The following is a 23,589-nucleotide window of genomic DNA, read 5'->3' on the forward strand; positions in this document are numbered from 1 at the left end:
GCCAGTCTGTTCAGTTACTAAAGATGCCAGTCTGTTCAGTTATATTTTACGTTGATGTTACACCTTTAATAATTAATAGACAGGGTCATTTCTCTCCTGTTTCATTGCCGGTTTTCCAACAGTGAAGCCTCCAGTAGTAAATAACCTGGTAGTTTAGTGAACTTTCGTCCGCAAAAGAGAAATTTGCATGTGATATTTAGGAATATAGGCTATATAAATTTGGAATCTCCACCCACAAAATAGTCTCACTCGTCGCCTACCTCCTCGCTCCCTTTTTGGAGAGTTACTGATTTTCAGTTGCCATTGCGGTTAATTTCATTTTATAAATAAGTGACGTTAGAAAAAACTTTTCAAAACTCATAGATTTTCAAGAATGTCACTTACAGATATTGTGAATTGTAATCAACATTACATATTATTTGGAACTGGTGATATATAGTTCCGAAGCGGTGAAATTGTTCCCTCTCCATAGGAATCGAACCCTGTTCCTTTAATGATAAGACGGCTGTAAGATGGCTGTAATATTAAGTTGTTCTCGGAACCGTCACTAAATTATTCCAAATGAACAGTTAAAGGATGATACAATCCATTAAAATTAGTCTTAAATCTCTTTAAAAAGTATGTTATTTTTTTCAAAATTTCTAATAGCCACATGGTTCTTGAAAAGGCTGGTAAAGCAAATCTTAACTCCTTCCAGGGCCAGCCCTAGGTGGGGGCATACAATATACAACCAAAATATTTCAGAAGTCTAAAAAAAAATTAAAAATTTTTGTTCCTTAGTTTGAAGTACAGGTGTTCTTTAAATTAACCATTTCGTGCTACTACCTAAGAGCAATAAGCAGAACATGTTGAAGGTTAAAATCAAGAATTATGTGAGCTTGTAAATTGGTGTTTCTTTTCATGGTTCGACGTTCATTATATTTAATTACAAAACTCTGTGTGTTAAATATCAAGCTATTGTTATACCTGTGAATGTAGCAAATTTTAATCATAAACAATAAAATTCTCTATCATAATTCTTTTTGGTTTACTTTTCATTGAATTTTAATGCTGTGGCGAATTTATATTGTTTCATAATAATTTAACATTTCCACTTGCTGTCTTCACTCTATAATTAAACGAATATTGCATATGAACTATAGTTGATGTAAATAATTTTGGATACTTTTAAGTATGTCAAAACAACCCATGAAGTTATGAAAAAATCAAATTAGTTGCTTTATTGGAACCGCCAAGCCAGGGTCATATAAACCTGCAATAAACTGGGCACAAACAATGATTTTTACCTGGGGCGGGACATTCTGAAGGGCTGGACCTCTAGCAAGTACCCGAAATGCACCTCCAGCCGGTGCGATGTGTTGCAGAGCATCGTGCGATTACATTTTTACATTCAATTTTAAATGTCTGAAGTTCACACAGAGGCGATTACTGTAGAACTTGTTACTGAAGTTTGTGCAATGGCTAAAGGATACGATGATGATAATCATGAATGAAGGAATCATGTGTGTGCTTCCCCGGAAATCGAACACCTTGTTACGTTTTTAATTTTGGCGGTTTTACTACAATCGCTTCCTCTCATGTAAATGATCAAGGAAAATTTTATTCTACTGTGCGTACCTCAAAAAAGACATATTTTGTTCTGGTTCTTCCACTCTTCCCCTGCAACCACCTTTTGGTAATCAAAATTTGACATATTAATAATGATACGATGTGGTGGTCAACGGATGCACTGTTTCGATTCACCATCGATAACTGACCATAACTGGCCAACCCAACACCAAACTTCAACTGCAAAGTTCCAGATAAAGCGTGCGAAACACGCATCTGCTTCTACTTAACCTTCATATTTTCCTGCCAAAGAAGTTTCGGGCATGAGGCATGCAGAGAGAGGGAGGCCAGGAATTTGTCATAGGACATTTGGTTCCTCCACGGCACCTGGTTCGTAACAATGTGTCAGGAGGTAGTATCTATTTAGGAACTGCAGGCAGTTATCTGAGTGTGCACCGACCTCTGCCCCCCTCCCTGCAGTATTGTTACAAGCGAACGCACCTGTACAAAACCTGGTGGAACTCGAAACCGAAGTTGCAAATTCCTAGGGAGAAAAGGAGGGGGGGGGGGAGACAATCCAAGTTCCACTTTATTTGAGGAGACCAAACTGCCATTCGTAATCTGCTTAGGATCTGTCAGTCACGTACTTCCTGTTCTTACTGTTAGCAAAAACTTGAGTCCAGGTTCATTTAACGAGTGCAAAAATATTTTCTCAAAATTTCTTCAGAATCAAAAATAAGTTAGAAAAATATAGTCTCATTTTAGGGCGCGACTGGGGAGCAAAAATACCATATCCCCCCCTCCTCGTTGATGAGTGGGGGGGCAAGTTGCTACCCCCCCGGTTCTGAGGTCCCTGCAGAAACTTGTTCCTCTTGTTCTCATGATTGAATCTGGTACAAAATTATGGATTCTACATAGACTTGTAGGTAATATATTTAATTTTCACTTTTTAAACTAGGTTTTAAAAAGAATATCAATGTGAAATTTGAAGTCGATCTATACTGATTGATAACTAAAGGAGGTTGACAATATGATCATAATTATCGGAAAGGTTGGTGAAAAAGAGGTTAATGTCTATTATTTTATAGATCCAGCTTTTGTTGGCATTTACATGTTGGTGTAGCAAGGAAATAAATTTTGTTAGCAAGATTATAACACTAATAGAATTTTACATAATGAATGTTATCTGAATAAATTTTTGTTGCATATTGCATATAAGGATTATATAGCAAATCTGCAACAATATGAAAAATTCTATATGGTTTATGAAGATTGTGTTGTTTATAAACTTTTTTGGTATTTTGTGGAGATGTGAATTGGTGATAAACGTTCAAAAGCGAAAATATTGATGATAAACATGTTGGGGCGGGGGATAATCATTTTTGGACTGGAAAACTTGGAAATGTCGGGAATTTCATAATCAAAAGATCGTTAGGAACCCTGAAAATAGGCAAAATGAAAAAGCTTCTTAAATATTAGCAACAACATAGAAGATATACAGTATGTAACATTGTTATTCGTACACATAGAATTTCAGAGGAAAAAATGTCATATCTGCTAGTAAATATAATCATTTTCATATGTACCTGGAAATTAATGTTAATGAAGGTTTCACCAACAAATGCCAATAAAAATGTATGTTCATATTGTATAAACAGAGCATATAATTTGTGTGAAAAGAGAAAAACAAGCTGTTTCATGCAACATTTTTATTTGTACAGGCAAGAGTTTCAATCTTCCTCACATACAGCGCCAGTGCTATTCGGGCAATTTTGTGCAGTTTGCAATTTCGTAACAAGTTTAAACATGCAGCCATGCTCCCCGTCAAGCGGAATGCTCGCATAGGTATTGTTGTAGGCCTATCGTATATCCATCAGCGTGTTCGAAATGGGCAAGGTGAAGGAACTTAGTTCCGATATGAAGGGTGTTATTATAAATTTGGCCCTTAGAGGTTATTCATTAAGAAAAATTGGACAAACAGTCAATAAATCACACTCCACAGTCCAGTACATAGTAAACAAATTTAGAGAGGAACGTTCAACACAGAATATGCCGAGAAAACCAAAAGAGAGATGGTTGAATAAACGTGATAAACGCTTTATTTTAAAAAGAGTGCGAGAAAACCCCCGACTAAGTGTTAGTAGAAAATGTTGCTGGCAAGAAGATGTCCGATCAAACTGTCCACCGATGTGCCTTGTGGAAGCATGGATATCATGGCAGAATACCACGAAAGAGGCTGTATGTAAATAAGGTGAATTGCAGGAATAGACTTTCATTCGCGAGAGAGCACATCCACAAGAACCAGGAATAGTTTCATATGGTCAGACGAGTCAAAGATTAATATATACGGGTCAGACGGGATAAATAGGGTCTGGAGAACATCAAATAAATACAATGATCACATTAACACAGTTCCAACAGTAAACACGGTGGTGGGTCATTAATGATTTGGGGCTGTATGTCGTCCAAAGGTGTTGGTACCATCCAGTTTATTGATGGTATCATGGATGCATATGTGTATTTGGACATATTGAAGAACAATGTAAAGCATGCCCAAAAAATGGACATGCCGCCTATCTACAGATTCCAAGAAATGACAGTAAGCATGAGGCGCGAGTTAACATGAATTGACTAATATGAAATGTGCCCAAACTACTACAAACACCAGCTCAAAGTCCAGACTTAAATCCCATTGAGCATTTATGGGCAATTTTGAGAGATGAGTCCATAAAGCAGGCGTCAAGTCCAAACAAGAGTTGAAAACTGTTGTGCAGGCCGTGTGGAATAAAATAAGCTCTGAAACATGTCAGAAATTGGTTAATTCTATGAAGAACAGGTGTCTGTCGAGCAGTAATTAAAGCCAAAGGATACGCATCAAAGTATTAGAACTGTCATTCAGTTTGCTCTGAATATACTTTTTTCTTTTAAGTGTACGAATAGAAAAGTTGTACCAAAAATGGCATGTTTCTCTTTCAGTTTCATTCAATTTATTATTGTCATTAGTCATACAGAATTTGGGTAAGATTTTATGTTCCTAATGATATTAGTTATTGAATTGTAAAGAAACAATATCAAGAGAGTGTATTTCCTTTCAGATATTAAAGCATTATCTTTGAAAATCCGTGTGTACAAATTAGAATGTTACATACTGTATATATCTGAAATTTTTTTATCTATAAATGGAGCAGGATATAATACAGTGTACCTTTCTTTCAGGCTCTATTCTTTACTGACATTATTCAATGCCTTGTTGTATGCCACATCATCATGGAAAAATAATTTACATATACTTTTTAAAGTTGGGAAGAATTTTTAAACATATTTCATTGCAATCTGACAATAATATTATTTTTCATCTTCTTGATCTTTTTGGTCTTTTGGCGCTGGGGTGACAGCCCCTCCCCCTTCCCCCACCCAACATAGCTACGAATTCAAATACTCGCCCCCAGTGACAACTGGGGGACAGTTGCCTCTCCACCCTTGCATTTGACAACACTCCCTTTCGTTTGTAAAGGCCAAAATTTTGGCACACAATGGTCGCCGCTGCTTGCCCAATTCGACAAATTTTGAAGATATCAGTTTGTTAATGCCATTTGTTTATCTTTGTTTAATCTAGAATTTCCAAAGGGGACTTGGTGTGCGACCCCGCCGGAAGTAGGTCAAGGTCGGCAGGTGCTCCTGAGATGGCAAGCGTGTTCGGACATGTATTGTATTGCAAATACCGTAAAAGCCCTATTGACTACTACAGTTAGAGAAAGGGAAAGCTGAAGTGACTGAGTGGACTGGAGGATAACTGGAATAATGGACTGGTAGAGAGATTTGATGCTCACAGTTCTGGGAAATCGTCTTGTTCTATTTATTGTTGCCATCGCTGTATGACCATGAGTTAAACTATAGTAAATTCCAGTTCTATTTGTTCATTTCATACATTTTATTTTTGACGGATTCCCACTTCATGAGTTCAACAGTCGTTTGCCAGCATGCGTGATGTAGTGGTTAGCGTAATACATCTAATTGCCAAGAATTCTGATTTCAAACCCTTGTTTAGGATCCCCCCCCCTTCCAGATCACCACCGCCATTCGAGTATAAACTTATTAGGGTAAAACACGAGAATGACTAACGTACGCAGAATTTTCTCTGGTATTACATAAACAGGTTTTTAGGTGAGGCGCGATAGACAATAAAATATATGATAATTACCATTTGTAACCTTCGTTATTCAAAGATAAACATGTCGCTTCATCATAGATTTAGTTCGTAGTATGTTATAGATGGTGTTAAAGGCGGAGCTACTGCGGAGCATGCGCACTCGTCTGGTCCCCCTCGAACATCCGGTTACGCTTAAGGTGCTATGGACGTTAATATGAAAAAGCAAGGTGGAGATTCTTTTACAAGGAAATAGGGTGTCAACTGTGTAGTATATGGTTTCACAGTTCGATCGGGAACAACTTTATTGAGTCAAGTATCACTTCGTAGGTTTCCGAAGGACGTAGAGAGACGAAACCTGTTGATACAAGCAGAACGAAGAAAGGATTGGTACCCGGAAAGTATTTGTACGACTTGTATTTTGTTAAGCATGTTGATCGTTTATCTGCGTATTGTGTTGTGGTGAAAAGCACGCCTCTTAGTGAGGTTGAGGTTTCAAACCGAAGCGACACGCGACAGCAGTGGTTCGTACCGAAGTGACAAGCGACACAGGCCCATTTAGTCTATAAATAAGCATTTACCGCTCAAGGGAAATCAAGTCTCAGGCGGGACAATACACGCCATTGGGAATCTGAGCGACACGTGCAGCTTGTTGTGTCGCTTCGGTGCGAAAAATTTCATTGATTACTGAGGATTCACTTTTAAGTGGCACGGAGATTACACCTCGAAGCGACAAGCAACAGCCCCTTTACTCTAAAGGAAACAATTCACCTTGCACGAGTACAACAGACCGAGGCGACACGATGCATGGTGCTGACAAAACAACAGTCCAGTCCAAGCGACACGTGCATTTTCTCTTGATGAATTGGTTCGAAAGGAAGCTTTCAAACTGCAGCGATACTCGTTTCTTGGAAACCAACATTAAAAAAAAATACACCTTCCGAATTAAAGCGGCACGACAAATTGAAGGTGTCGCTCGGACTGGGCCGTTTTATCAATACCGTGCATTGTGTTGCCCCGGCCTGTTATTTGCGCAAGCGTGGCTGGTGAATGGTTTGCTTTAGATCCAATGCTTCTGTGCGAAATCCCGATATCGCTTGTCGCTTCAGTCTGAAAACTCCCTTGTTGTTTCAAGTATATTCGTGCAAGTGAAAGTGGCATGCCATATCATAGGTTTTCCTTAAATCCTCAGGCGGAAAGGCGACGTTGAAAGCACATATATTTACTTTAGCATTTGTTATGTGTCATTACTTCTGCAGATTTGTTGGCAAAGATTCACTTAAGCTTTACTCTACTTTACTTTACATTATATTAATATCACTAGTTTTATACAATTATCTTTCCCTCACTTTTCCATTTACAAAATAATTGAATATATCTAAACCTTTGTACGTTTTGAGTTCGTCGTGCGTGTACATGAGACACTTGTATGTAGTATGCTATACAACTGGCGGCCACAAAGACACGTCATATTTTAATAATCTGCTCTGCAGTTGATCATCCGACGGATTCTAGACGTCCACTCCTTCATAGTAGAACTTTAACAAATACCTTTCTTGACTATCGTCGCACAACTGATGAAAACAAGCTCCCATTTCTTACTTCGTATGCCGGTGAATCTGCACTGGCAACAACGGGGACTGGTCTAAACTAGGGATGGCCAGATCCGGATCCTAAAATTTTTCGGATCCGGAATTTTCAGATCCGGATCCGGTACTTTCGAATCCGGATCCGGTACTTTCGGATCCGGATCCAGTACTTTCGGATCCGGATCCAGAACTTTCGCATCCGGATCCAAAACTTTCGGATCCGGATCCGGTACTTTCGGATCCGGATCCGGTACTTTTGGATCCGGATCCGTTTTGCCATCCCACATGCGCTTCTTTGGAAAGTAACAATGTGCTTATAACATATTGTTACCTGCTAATATACATATAACAGTTGGGCTGAAAAGTTCGTAGGCTAACAAAGTAAAAAATATTTTTTTGACAAAATTCGATTTTATTATTCAATATAGTTGCCTTCGAGGGCGATGCAACGATTATAGCGGTCATACAATTTTTCGATGCCATTTTTATAGTACGATTTCTCTTTAGCCTCAAAATAGGCCTCAGTTTCGGCGATTACCTCTTCATCAGTGCTAAATTTCTTTCCAGCGAGCATTCTTTTAAGGTCTGCAAACAGGAAAAAGTCACTGGGGGCCAGATCTGGAGAATATGGTGGATGGGGAAGCAATTCGTAGTCTAATTCATATAATTTTGCCATCGTTTTCATTGATTTGTGACACGGTGCATTGTCTTGATGAAACAGCACTTTTTTCTTCTTCAAATGGGGCCGTTTTTTCGTGATTTTATCCTTTAAACGCTCCAACAACGCTATGTAATAATCGCTGTTGATGGTCTGGCCCTTTTTGAGGTAATCGATGAATATAATACCATGCGCATCCCAGAATACTGATGCCATAACCTTGCCAGCCGACTGTTGCGTCTTTCCACGCTTTGGATTCGGTTCATCACGTGCAGTCCACTCGGCTGACTGTCGATTGGACTCTGGAGTGTAGTTATGGAGCCATGTTTCATCCATTGTAATATATCGACGGAAAAATTCGTGTTTATTACGGTTGAATATCGGTAAACATTGCTCCGAATCATCAAAACGTTGTTGCTTTTGATCGATTGTGAGCACGCGCGGCACCCATTTTGCACACAGCTTTCGCAAGTTCAAATATTCATGCACAATATGTCAACACGTTCCTTTGATATTTTTAAAGTCTCAGCTATCTCGATCAACTTCACTTTACGATAATTTAAAATTATTTTGTGGACTTTTTTGATGTTTTCGTCGGTAACAGCCTCCTTGGGGCGTCCACAGCGTGCATCGTCTTCGATGCTCATTTCGCCTCGTTTAAATTTAGCAAACCACTTCTCAACGGTTGATTTTCCTGGTGCAGAGTCCGAATAATGTTTATCAAGCCAAGCCTTGGCTTCAACAGTATTTTTTTCGCCAAAAAAGCAATGCTTTATTAACACACGAAATTCTTTTTTATCCATTTTTTCACAATAACAAAAGCTGCTTCAGTCACAATGCTATATCTCACGAACTAATTATCCGGCAGCTGTGAAATTTATACACGTATATTTTGAAGGTTAGTACTAAGTAAAAATCACATGGATTTAATTCTAGTAACGCCATCTATGAGTCAGCCTACGAACTTTTCAGCCCACCCGATATATATAATATACATACACACACATATATATAGTGTGTGCGCGCGTGCGCGATTTGTAATTAATTAATACACTTACAAGGGAGGTCTAAGTCTCACCCCTCCGATTTCCATGAAACTTGCAGGGCCCAAATGAAGAAATACGTGTTTTTTTGTTTCGGCAAAAAAATTGTTCTCAAATGTCAAGATGAGGACAAATTGAAGTGGAGATCTGACCCCTGTGTTCCCCTCCGATTTCCATGAAACGTGGCAGTAGGGATGGTCAGATCCGGATCCTAGCGGATCCGAAATCCAGATCTTTATTTTAATTTGTAGAACTGTAACTGTAGAACAATTGTATAATTTTTGTATAACATTTCTATCTTGTTATATGTGTTAAAGGTTTCATCCTGGAATGGAATTTCTCACATTTATGTGTGTTTTCATTCTCCCCCCTCAAATGTCAAGATGAGGAGAAATTGAAGTGGGGATCTGACCCCGAAACCACGTAAATATGGCATAGGAAGAAACAAGGGGCATACGGACTCTCTATACACCTGTCAAATTTCATGAGAATCGGAGGGGGACACAGGGGTCAGATCATCCTCACGTCAATTTGTCCTCATCGTGACATTTGAGGCGGGTTTTGCCCCCTAAAACAGTTTTTTTTAACCGAAACAAAAAAAACACGTATTTCTTCCTTTGGGCCCCTCTATATACCTGCCAAGTTTCATGAAAATCGGAGGGGGACACAGGGGCCAGATCCTTACTTCAATTTGTCCTCATCCTGACATTTGAGGGGATTTTGCCCCCTAATTCAGTTTTTAGCTGAAACAAAAAAACACGTATTTCTTCCTTTGGGCCCCACTATACACCTGCCAAGTTTCATGGAAATCGGAGGGGGACACAAGTCAAATGCCCACTTAAATTTGTCCTCATATTGACATTTGAGGGGGGGGTGCCCCCTAAAACAGTTTTTTAGCCGAAACAAAAAAAAACACGAATTTCTTCATTTGGGCCCGTTTATACACACACCTGCCAAGTATCATGGAAATCGGAGAGGGACACAGGGGTCAGATCCTCACTTCAATTTGTCTTCATCTTGACATTTGAGGGGGTTTTGCCCCTTAAAACAGTTTTTTAGCTGAAACAAAAAAACACGTAATTCTGCCTTTGGGCCCCACTATACACCTGCCAAGTTTCATGGAAATCGGAGGGGGATACTTAGATAACCTCCCTTGTAATTATTTAACACTGCATATATTATAATGTTTTATTTTAATTTGTAGAACTGTAACTGTAGAACAATTGTATAATTTTTGTATAACATTTCTATCTTGTTATATGTGTTAAAGGTTTCATCCTGGAATGGAATGTCTCACATTTATGTGTGTTTTCATTTCCAATACATTCGAATGAATACATATTCGTTTCAATGGCATTTACAAAATCACCTCTGACATGTGTGCACGAGTGTGTTAGCCGATGCGTAGCAAAGTATTTTAGGAACAACACTTGAAAAAAATTCTTGTTGGACTAACGAAAAATTTCTTTGTAATAGAAGAACATAATACCTTTTAAGTTGTGGTAATATTATAATGGGATTGAGATACGAAACTCTCGGATCCGGATCCAGATCCGAATCTTTCGGACCCGGATCCGGAACTTTCGGATCCGGATCCAGATCCGTAACTTTTGGATCCGGATCCGCGGATCCGGAACTCTCGGATCCGGATCCAGATCCGAAACTTTCAGATCCGGATCCGTTTGGCCATCCCTAGTCTAAACCGGAAGTTCCGGGGGTACCGGACAAGACCTCACCAATGTTTATGTTTACATTTTTAACACGGTCTATAGTGGGGTGCGTTTCAGTGTTCGTGTTGTCATGTCCGGTCTGGAGTCGCGAGAGAAGAAAATATTACTTATTTGTTTACTTACAAAAGTGGGTTGCTCGATTGTTTTGATCAAGTTTATTGAATTTTTGAATTCACAGTAGCAAGACCACAAACAGATGATTGATATTCAAGTCAATAGTCTTGCAGAATATTTTAATAAAAATTTTAAAAAAACTGAATTTTATTCTGTGAAGTTGGCTAACCTCTTCGTACGTAGCGCGTTACGTTGATCATTTCTATCGGAAGTCGCGTGATGAGTGGATATGAACTTGAAAGTTGCATCCTGAGCGGGGGGGTGGGGGGGGGGCGCTCGAGCTTCGGGGCGCAGTAAGAATGATAAATGAAGAAAGGCGGATAGTTCACAAAAGTTTCCCTTTCGGAATTAAAATATATTAGGTTGGCAACTAAGTTCCCGCCGTTTTTTAAGGAAGGTGTTAAAAGGTTAGTTTCCAATAAACAGATACAAGTAGTTAATCAATAATGTATTCTCCTGTGTTGTTTACAACGTTTTGCCAACGTTCAACAAGGTTTTCAATACCTCGTCGGTAGAAATCACGTGGTTTAGACTCGAAAAAGTCATCCAACCAAGCTCTCAATTCTGCATCATTATTGAACGAAACTCCCCGCATAGCATTTGAAAGAGATCGAAAGAGGTGAAAATCCGTTGGTGCCAAATCGGGAGAGTATGGTGGGTGTGGCAGCACTTTCCAACCATGAGCTTGAATGGCGTCCTTGGTCATATTGGCGATATGAGGGCGGGCGTTGTCGTGCAGCAAAAGAACACCATGCTGCCGATTCGGTCTTTTCTCTTGAATAGCCGTGTTGAGTCGTTCCATTTGTTGCACATATTTTCAACCAAATACGTTATATGTTTATGCCCCTACAACTGCAAGCAGAAAATGTTAATCACTTGAAAAGTAGAAAGTGAATTACCAGATTAGAAGAAAACCTTCATTACCTGAATAGTTAGTCATTGATTACGTAGCCGAAAGGTAGACGAAAGACAAGAAAATGCGCGTTTCTACCGTACTTTAGATGTTAATCAAAGAAAGCTTTACCTTCTTAAACCCCACCGGTCTAACGAAACACACCGACAGTCAGTGGAATTCGTTACTAATTTCTGAGAGATAATGAAGAAGATATATCTTGCACTATAGCTACAGAAATTGTTTGTTTTCGTGTCATCAGCGAAGTTGCAGAATTCCTCTTGATAGGAAACAAAATTGTGGCTAGTAGCAGCATTCCTGGCGTATCTGTGACGATTTCATCAGCTGAGAAGTAGTTTTCCAAGCTAAAATTGCCTCCCCGATGGCGCAGTGGTAGTAGTGTCGCCGCCTTGTAATCAAGCGGCCCCGGGTTCGATTCCCGGTGGAAGCACATAGTGGTTCGGATCCCACTTTAAACTGTAGGTCCAGTCCCGATTAGCCTATCTGTGCATAAAGTGGACTTAAAACAACAACTCCAAGGTAAAAATTGATAAAATATTACTGAAAAGCACAATGTCAAGAGTGAGATTAAGAACTTCGAAAGCGTTCGGACTTGAAAACTGTACTTGACCAAACTAGCACGAGAATTTGCTTCCATCAAGAAACGCAGAGGAGTGGTAATGGGCATTTAACAATATCGTAATTTTTGTAGTAACAGTGAATTTCCATGGGATAATTATAGCATATTTCTTTTTTCAGTTTGTCTGTTGTCTTAACCTTCCTTACCAGGTTTATTTATATTACATGTATGTATTGTCATATTGGTATATATCTAATATACATGTATGTTATGCGTGAATTAATATTTTAGAAAAGAGAGCTTTTTTTAACGAGTAGGAGCGCACAACTGAAAGTTGCGCGGGGGTGGGGGGGGGGGGCGGAGCATGTTAGTTACGCTACTGGTCCTGAGATCGCCCGCTCTGAGAATCGAACCCAATTTTCACATATAGGGCCAGCGCCAGACGCCATACCAACTGAACTATGAAAAGAATCGTACGTACAGTCAACGCAAAGATAATAAATTGTAGGCAAATTGGAATTGTATTGATAACATCATCTGCTGATTGACGTTTTTATTTCTCTTCAAGATCATTACATTGTAGAAAACAGACAATGACAATGGTGGTGGACAATTCGCCTACTATTTATTTTGCTGTTGGGTGTACATATTGTCATGGACCAACATCTATATTGGACAATTAATAACAGTTACAAAGTAGGAATAGAATCAAAGAGTAGCCGGTGGAAGAGAAAATGATGTAATGGTGCAGCGGCCGGAGAAGGCAAAGACCTTTAGCCTTGAACAACTCCCCCTCCCTTCCTTCGTGATACTGCAGCTGATTCGTTTTTAAAATCACGTGTTTGTGAATGTGTCATCATGGTAGTCCCGTCAACTTGCGCGTGATGAAGCAATAGAAAGAAAAGGCAGGCTTTTCGCATGTAGGTGTCCTTCCTTTCGTCACGGCCTTCGGCGAGTAGCATTATCAATGTCAAAGGAATGCAAATGGAGTATGTTACGTCACTCACCGAGGAACGTTATTTTTGGAAGCATGTATGCACTTGAATATTGATGACACACACGTCATGAGGAGATAAGAAAAGACTGGCCAATTGAAATAAAGGATTGCTTCTTTACAGATATCCTCGGACATGTAATAAAATCGTGCAAAACTCGCGCAATCCTAGATCGCTTTCAACATTATGAAACCTCATCCATTGAGTTATTTTTAATAATTCTGGTTGCCGGTTTATTCCATACATCAATTTGTGGAAATTTACTGTCTGGAGTCGGAGTGATCTTTTTCACAATGCCAATTTCGATGGTGGGGGTATATTAGGAGAAGAACTCGGAAGCAGTGGCGCAATCACAGGGGGGAGGCATTGCCCCCCTAACCTTGATCGGAAATGAGTTATGGGGGGGGGAAACATTGACGGCCAAGTGTACCTGCAGGGAGCGATTACCGCCCAGAACTTCAAATTTTATGCAAATAAAAATACTTTTCTTAGTCTTTATCAGGTTCAGGACCGTAGCTAGGAGACGGCATTGGGCGCCGAACGATCTAAATGAAAAAAGTTGTAAAAATGATTTATTAGTGTTTTTTTAAGTTACTTTATACACAGAAAGGCTGAGACTGGGCCTATATCTTAAAGTGGGTTCCGAACCACTATGTGCCTATCGAACCCGGGACTCCTTGATAACAAGGTGACGATGTTACCACTACACCATCGGGGGGCACAAAAGTTGTAAATGATATAATGCCTTGGCGTTCCGTGAAATTATTTGCGGGTTATTAAATTAATATTGATTTCAGCCTGGAAAAACAATTGGATCCAAAAATGTTCTTGCTCGCTTCGCTCGCAATTTCTATTTGTTCGCTGTAATGCATTGTAAATCACCAGACAGAGAAATAAGATTTCTCTATGTTTGTTTGTTTTAAATGAATGAACAATTGTTTTCAGGAAAGGGAGCGTGCACATTATTGAGAGACAATTTATGTAATTGTTGCTGTTGGTTTATTGTGAGATGGATGAATTAGTTGTGTAATGTATTTAAATAATATAGCTATGCTATATATAATATGTATTAAAGAAACTTTGAAACACAACTTAGTGCCCACGCCACTCCACGTTGATATATGTGAAACATATATTGTGCATGAAAGTTATACATGTTAATGTAAAAGAGAATTATATTTAGAATGCATTTATCAAGCATTTTCTGTCTTTCAAAAATTGTTTGTGTTTGGTTTCCATTATTAATGTGAAATTGAACATGCTAAAAAAATATTGAAAACGTTTGTTCAAACACAATTGCTTCAGCACAAACTTCTACCCTCTTTTTACATAATTTACGAGGATAATAACGTATTTGATACTACCACTACTAATAGTAATAAAAATAATGATGGTCCTGGGTTCGAATCCCAGCTTGGGCATGGATGTTTGCGAGTATCCATTTATCATGCCAGCACTCATCCCCATCTTCACAAATTAGTCAAAAGTGGCAGAAGAAGCGAAGTAAAATAAAGCAAATCAATAATAATAATAATCGTGTTATAATAACATTATTATTATTATTATTGGTATGTTTATCCTGGTACTTGCCCCCCCCACAAAAATTTGTGGTTGCGCCTCTGCTCGGAAGTTGACGACAAATCATATTTTCTTCTGAGTCTTGAAAACGATGTCAGGTTTTATGTTAAACCTGATATCAGTCAGTTTCCCATAAGTTAGAACCAGAAAATGATGTTTTGATTTTGATTTTTTTTCATTTTTTTTAATATGTTAGGTTTATCTCCCTGCTTTCGTGAATTTTAAATGCATTTGCTATCATAATTTATATATTTAAATTTCCTGACGTCCCTTTTTAGTTTTTTTTAACTGAAAGTTTGACAATGGATTAAATAATTAATTGTAAATTATTTTCATATGTTGACCGACAACTGTGTATCTTTCAAGGCCCACTCTGAAAGGAGATGAATGCATTGCATAGAAAAACCTTGAAATTAAAATAAAAAAAACTATATTAACACTTAATTGCTTTTTCACCTTTGATTCAGTAGTTTAAATCACCAAACAATGGGTTTTGTCTAATTATTGAACTACTCTGTTGTAATTTATAAAGAAATGAAGCTTTCATTTTAAGAGCGAAAATTATTTTTAAAACATTTTTTACCATTTTGGGTCACTTTTTAATAATTTTAAGGTAATTTTTAAAGATTTTTAGGTCATCAACTTCCGAGCTCTAAGTATGAGACATTATCGCAGAGTATAAAGAGATTACCAGGCAGTATGCTACAGTAAAATTCACAGTTTTATGATTTCCACCATGCTATTCTGTAGTTCGTAATGGATGGGTTTGCAATTACCGGTTTTATAAAGGAAGTGAAAAAGTGACATTTTAAGTGGCCTAAAATCTTGGTTGGCAAAAACAGCAGTCCAGAATTTTGTCAGTAGATACAGACATGTTCCCAAGTAGGCTATTCACCATACAACCACATGGAAAATAAAAATGCCCAGAAGTGTTTCTTGGTTGCACCTGGCTACCATCAATAGACTTTCTTATGACCCATTCCTTTGATTCAATTGGTTTATTTTACTTCGCATTCCTGCCATTTAAGGTTAATTGCGAAGGGGTCATTCCATGCCAAACCATCCAATGGTAGTTGCATGACCATTTTAGAAAAATTTCATTTTTAGTACATAGGTTTGTACATGTTTCTAGATATCAAAACCAATGTTAAAAAAAATATTGTCTTTAGTTCTCCTGGGGCAGCCATTTTTCCAACATGGCGTATGGCTTTTTTTGCTCATGTAGCAGTATACAGAAACCTTAATATCTCAAAAACCATTAAAGTTAGAGACCTGGAACAAAATTCATTTTGTAGCTAATGAAGTATACTTCCTATGATATTCAGGTATGTTTTGCTTGAAATTGCATCGTAAGTACGAAAATTATGGTGGAAAATGGGGTAACAATAGTTTAAAAAATTGCATTTTTAAACCCGATTATTTTTAATGAAGGGGTTTAATCTAAGGCTTGATTTTTTTTTCATGTGTAGACCTACCTGCAGGGTGTCTGTAAATAAAATATCAGTGCTTAGAAATGCACCCCTTTTTACAGCATGGTCTCAAAAATGGCTGTTCATTGAATTTTGACAGTTTTCGGGGTCAAATATCTCAGATGGGTCCCCTTTAAAAATTCTGAAATTTGGCACATAGGAAGCCCTTCATGAACCTAGCTGACAGTAAAAATCTAAACTTTTAGATTCAACTCGTTTTGATCAATATGAGGTAACGTATGTCACCTAATTGCTGACGTTGCAAAGTAAGGTTAAACTACATCCCATACTTAGAATAATGAAGTCTTTTCTTTTTCTTTTTAAAATTTGGATTAAATAAAGGCTCAGAAAATATAGTAACATAAGGTTTTAATACTTGACTTACTATAAATTGAAATTACAAGGTATGACAATTGAAAATCTGTGAAATTTCATTGCAAAAGGTTTGATTTATTAGGTACCCACAACCAGTTGGTATTGTCAGCTCCAGTTTCCTATTCATTCTCTTTGTTAAATCAGGCAGGATTCTTTGTTATTTCACTAAGTTCCTAAGTAAATTATCAGAAACCTTCAGTTCATCACATATTCTTTCTTGACCAAGTGGTAGCAATCAAACTGATGATTCTGACCTTTTCAACATTAGTTTTTTGCTCATTTACATTTTTCTTCTTATCATTTCAATTATATGATTGTACTGGCCACGCAAAGGATTGTCACACTTGCTTTCCTTTTCTTCAGTTTTAATACTTAGTGAAAAGCAACTTTCCAGTTTCCTTTGCACTCCTTGTAGGATGTGAATAGTTTTTTGAGCAAGATCACTTTATTGTTTTTCTGCAATCTGCCTCCTCAGTTTTGAAACAGGAGATGTATAAAAAATAGAACACAGCTGAATATTATTAGAAGTATACTTCATTAGCTACAAAATGAAGTTTGTTTCAGGTCTCTAGCTTTAATGGTTTTTGAGATATTAAGGTTTCTGTATACTGCTACATGAGCAAAAAAAAAGCCATACGCCATGTTGGAAAAATGGCTGCCCCAGAAGAACTAAAGACAATAATTTTTTTGAACATTGGTTTTGATATCTAGAAACATGTACAAACGTATGTACTAAAAATGATTTTTTTTCTAAAATGGTCATGCAACCATTTTTTTAAAAAAATTGTTGATTTGACATGGAATGACCCGGAGATGAGGATGAGTGATGGAATAGATACTCACAAAGAAAGCCCAAGCCAGGCCGGCATTCAAACTCTGGACCCTTGGCGTTGTTGCGTGCTGTGATAACCACTTCACCACGTAGGCTGACGTTATGCCCCATTGCAGCTGTACTGTTATCGCGTGACGAGACCCCCTGACACTTTGCTGAGTGGCATAATCTAAGAAGTGTCAAATGTAAAATTTCCGAACAGAATCATTTGATTTCCATGCAGTAGTATTGTTAGTATGGAGATACATGCACTGAGAAGCAGCAAATATAGCAGTGAGAGATCAATCAATCTCGCCTCGCTTTATTTTCAAATCACAATATGTGTCACCATGTTTCAACTGCTTCTCATCCGTGGCTGGGACCAGGCAGTCTAGGAGCAGAAGAGCAAACTGCTGCTGAAAAGAAAATGCAAGATTTCCATTTCTATTCCCCACCCCCTCACCACCAGCATGCTGCAAAAGTTAAAATGGCAGTGGTTTCAGGGTAGTCAAGTCTCTCTTCCGCAGAACTGATAGGGGATTGATATTTCACTCGGATACATTTTATTTCGCCTGAGGATCTGTGGGGGAAGGGGTATTTCTGCAGTGCTCATGATATTGTCACCAAAAATTGTAAATATTACTAAAAATGTGTGGGATGGAAAATTTTTTAAAACCAGACGTTCGGGGACAGAATAAAATGCTCCGTTACCCAACAATAGAGAAACCTCTATTCTACACACTATTTCCCCTCAAGTATTTGTTTTTGCATTTCTGGAATAAGAACTAGCAATTTCCAAGAAGTTTCAGATACTTATAATTATTGCTTGGAAGTTGATGACCTAAAGATTCTAAAAAAAAATTACCTATACAATGACCTTAAAATTATTAAAAAATGACGTAAAAATAATTTTCACACTTAAATGAAAGCTTGATTTTTTCATAAATTACAAGTGACTACTTGAATAATTTGATAAAATCTTTCGTTTGGTGGTTTAAACTACCAAAGCAAAGGAAGAAAGCAATTAAGTGCCAATGTAGTTTTGTATATTTTTACTTCAAGGTTACATGTACACTGCAAGGTTTTTCTGTAAAAATCATACACCTTCTTTCAGAGTGACCTTTTAGTCAGTCAGCATCTGAAAATACACTTTTGTTTCATGTGGATCAGATTGTGATTTTTTATGTTGTGACTAATTTTACTTTAAAATCACAGATTAAAGTGATAATAATGGCCTGCAAGGAGACCTGAAAGTAGGCTTCACACTTATTTATTTAATCCATTGCTAAAGACTGTGGCGGCTGGCAGCAACTATGATGGCTAGTGCCAACGCGATCAAGTAAATAGAAAAAAAAACCTCCGCAATGCCCCCCCCCCCACTTGCCCCCTCCTTGAGGTTGTGCCACTGTCCAAGAAGTTTATCCTCATTTGGTAACGTGGAAAGCAACATGTGTTTAAGTAATAACGTACTAATCTGATTCATATTCACTCACTAACCTATCTTTATACACTACAGGACACTTCCCTAAAAATATAACTATTACAAGAGGAAAGGAAAAACAAATCCTATCACCTTCTCCTCCTCCATGCACACGTATTCTAACTGGATGCTGCAGATATCATTGTTATGAAAAGAAATTGTTGAAATGCCAAAGGAAACTCTCATCATCATAGGATTTTTTACTTTTATATTTTTTAAAAAGTCTGGATGGCCCTCTTGGTGCATCTATCTATTATCAAAAATGTTCATTTAACTTTGGAAAAATATTAGGTTCGTTTCTCCAAAAGTAGGCAGAAATTACTTCCCCAACGGGTCTTACAAACCAGTCATATTTAGCGACTTTTTTCTGAAGGTGGCAACTGTGTCGTGTCAACACTGCGAAAGATCCCTCGCCAGGCCAGGCGAAGACAGGCACGGTTTCTTATGGGCTAGTCCCGCCCCCTGCCACTTTGTTCTTGGCTCATGGTGGAAATGTGCCTCGCTGAGACTTCTTCAACCCTCTGCACGTGTGTCAACTTGGTTAGGCCAGCTCTTCGGCGGCACGGACTGTTGCCTCGGGAGGGTACGAACGAAACAGCTGGCGATGCAGTGAGGAGGTTGGGGCGGTCGTCACGTCAGCTTGACCAATTGCAAGATTTGAATCTCCTTGCCTGTAAACTATCAATGTATTTATTTAACTTTACTTGACGACGTATGCGTTTCTTCTGAGGGTAGTGCCATGGCACGGTGGCTCTACCCCTTAAGCTGCCACTGGCTAAAGATCTCAGTTAAAATATTATTGTTCTTTTGCATTCACCATATTTACCATTAATGGTGTACTTGCAAAAAATACCATGTTAGGTTATTGGAATATACAGGGTGTTTCTAAAGTTTGTTCCCAATGCGTAGGAGGTGATTCTACAAGTGAAAATAAACACAGAAGTTCATGTGATGAAATGCTGAAAACTGCACCAATTCAGATTTATTGAAGTGGGAAAAAGTGGCAAAAATTTATGTTTACAAGGAAATAGTGGCACAACAGCAAACCATATGACCACGGAGAAGGGCGTTCCACAAAGAAATGTGGCATGCTCTATTATAAAAAGCACATGGCAGATGTGTGAAGTTGATGTGCAAGGGATTCCCCAAAGGAAGTGAATGAGTCTGTTGAAGTCATGGGGTTAGGGAAGGGTTTAGCGAGATGTGTTATCCACGGAAAGTGATATGTGAAGATGACAACCAAGAAGAAAGCGAATATCCGTAGTGGACATCACCATTATGTAGAAAAGCAAAGATGGTGGTGGTGTTGCGCTAGATTGCATATATGTCGACACGTTCACTGTGTGCTGAGTGGAGGTGCTAATGGAACCACATCATAGAAGATTTTCAAACTGTCTGCCATTAACTTCCACATAGACATGACAACACCGAATCAACGATTGTCTAGTGCGAGCAAACAACCCTGCAGTGTTGTTGACATTAAGGTGTGCAATGAGATCCTCAGCTGACACGACAGGTATATACAAGGCTTTTCATCTCTCCCCATAGAAAGAAGTCCAGGGGAGTGATGTCCGGCAATCTTGCTGCCCACGGCACAGGCCCACCCCTACCAATACACAGATTGTGGAACAAGCCATTGAGAAAATGACACACATTTTGGTCAAAATGTGGTGGTGCACCATCGTGTTGGAACCATAGTACTTGCCTCAGTGTCAAAGGCACGTCCTCCAACAGTTCAGGCAAGACATCACGATGAAAGATGTGTGCCACCACACAGGCAAACAGGGAAAATGTACAGCCCAATCAAATGGTCATGCACTATCCCACACCACACATTAACCGCAAACCTGTGCTGATGGTGTGCCACGAGAATTACATGTGGATTTGCAAAATCCCAAACGTGACTGTTCTTCCTATTGAACACAGCCGTTTTGGTGAATGTTGCTTCGTTGGTCCACAACACCCTGTTCGCAAAATTCGGTATAGTTCCCATGTGAAGCAAAAACCCTTGGCAAAACACCACACGTGGGTCAAAGTCCTAAGGTAAAAGGTCTTGTACCTTTTGGAGTTTGAAAGGGTGTATTCCCTCTTCGGACAGGATGTGCCACACATTAACATGGGAGGTGTTGTGGGCAGTATATATAGCTCACGTACTGGTGTCAGGACGATCCCTGACAGCATTTAACACCACATCCACAAACTGATCTGAGCCACACTTCGTGGTCTTCCAATTTCTCGACGGGATGGTAGCACTGATCCTGTTTCCTGAAGTCGAGTATGCACTCTTTGAAAGAAGGTGTGCGATGGCAGCCTCCTATTTCGAAAACATTCCACATACAGACACAGTGCTGCATGGCTATTACTTCCTGTCTCACTATAAATGAGATGCATGTCTGCCAGCTCCTCTGCGGTGTATGCAGCCATCCCTATTGCTGGATGTCTGCTGACCTGTAGACGACAAACACTAGTGCACTGTACACGATGGGCCATGCCTATCGATAACACCTAGCAGTGTCTATTCCAAGGTTTGCCCAATTCGCCAAGTTCACATCCTTCCACTCGTATGTATTCAACCGCAAACGTGTGATGATAACCTGATGCGCGGTGATGCTGATATCGCAGTACATGAAGCACAAATGGCAGCGACCAGTGCTTTCCTGCCAGAAGAAAACTACTGTGTTAGTGCCCCTAGCAAGAAAGGACAAAGTCAAGGTCACGCTTCAGCCTTTCTGCATGTGGGTATGTAGAAATATTGACAACACAACATCGCGACCAAAAACATTGCCCGGTCACCCATATTAATCACTCCATAAAACCCTTCCCTACCCCCATGACTTCAACAGACTCATTCATTTCCATTGAGGAATCCCTTGCACATCAACTTCACACATCTGCCATGTGCTTTTTTTCATAAGAGCATGCCAAATAAAAACAATGTTTTCTGGTTCTAACTGAAGTGAAACGGAATACTGTCAGATTTGGCATTGTCTTCAAGGAATAGAAAATAAATTATTTGTCATCAACTTCCTAGCCCTACTTATAATGCAGAAATCATCAAGAATTTACCACTTTTAAATACAATCATTTGGAATTTCTAGACTGTTTGCAATCTCAAAAAGTTGAAAAAGCATTGACTGTTTGCAATCCCGAAAAGTTGGGAAATCATTCCCGATTCTGGTACAGAGTCTTCGGGATCTTGCATCCCCCTATATATAGCATTTATGTATAATACCATTTATGGAAAGAAGCCACCCTTCCCCTCCCGGAAAATGGATGGCAACCTAAAATTTTGTATTTTACACATATTTTCATTTCAATCACAGTAATTTATGCTAATGATCACAAGGGTGTTGCAGGAACATGATAACTTCAAACTGAAGGAGTGGTTTTGTGAGGGGCCAGTGCTACTATGGAGAAAATATGCTTTGCCCCCTTCCCCCCCTGGAAAAAATCATAAGGATGTCCATACTTCTGAAACATGTGTGTGTTTGTGTGTTGGAAGATGTATTGCACTTCATCTTTAGTGAAATAATGTTCTAGTGAAAAGTATTTGTGAAGTGTTTTGAATGGAATTATGAGGACGAAAATGGAGCAAAATAAATATAATTACTTATTTCGAGTGTAAAGTGGGGTTCTGACTCCCATATCTCTCTAGTGTGCTTATGATGGTTGGGTGTGTGTGTTCAAGTGTAGCAGATGTGTGAAGAATATCAAAAGCTACTTGAGTGCAATCAGACACTTTTTTTTCTCACCCAAAACATATGCCTAAAGTTTGTCTTTGGCTATTTAGTATCTCTTTTCTATCCATTTAATTTCAACAGTAGGACTAATCTTTTATGTGACCTGCTATAGTGTTTGAAGTGAAAATTCATGGAGGATTCAGGTATTTGAACACATGGATACAGATAAATAAAATTCAGGTTTTTATGCCAAATTATCACTTCCATTGAAACAGTTAAACTCATTCATCTCTATTGAAACAGCATTTGTGTGTGTGAGGAGGAAGGGGGGGGGGGATAAAAATTTACTCACAATCAGTTGCAATAAAGGAAATCATTGCCAAGGTATGTCTGTAATCAAGGTGTCCAGTTTCAATTTCTCTTGGAGGCCCATTGCACAGTAGAATAGATCACACTTTAAACTGACTTGTGCAATCTCAATTGACCTATCAGCATGAAATGAACTTAAAACATTTTTTTTTTTTTGTGAACAAGAGAAACACACAATTTTAAAAATATTTTAATGCTTGTCAGATCTTTGAATATAGTATGTACCATACACAACTTCAAAATCCATGATTTTTTAACTCTTTGTTATTTGCTTTCTTATCATTTGATATGGGAATGTTTTATATTTTTTGTGTCTGTTATGAACATTATTTTTTAACTTAACAAAACTGAATAAAAGTTTCATTTTACTTCATTAAAAGATATACATCAAGCAATTCAATTCTAAATTATTTTTTGCAGATTGTTAATAAAAATTAATAAAACTACTGTGCCTGATTCCAAACTTTGTGGTACTCCACAGGGCATAGGGTATTACCATTGTGTGCAAACTTTGTAAATTGCATGTTTTTT

The 23,589-nt window shown here is 38.5% G+C and overlaps 1 protein-coding gene across 2 annotated transcripts in view; it reads left to right on the forward strand.

The window, feature by feature from the left end:
• The window catches only part of LOC145994757 (uncharacterized), a 50,697-nt gene that overhangs the window by 10,189 nt on the left and 16,919 nt on the right, over positions 1 to 23,589 (forward strand). The window lies entirely within an intron of this gene.

The sequence above is a fragment of the Lepisma saccharinum genome, chromosome 11, assembly GCF_977018435.1.
Source record: "Lepisma saccharinum chromosome 11, izLepSacc3.1, whole genome shotgun sequence".
NCBI lineage: Eukaryota > Metazoa > Arthropoda > Insecta > Zygentoma > Lepismatidae > Lepisma > Lepisma saccharinum.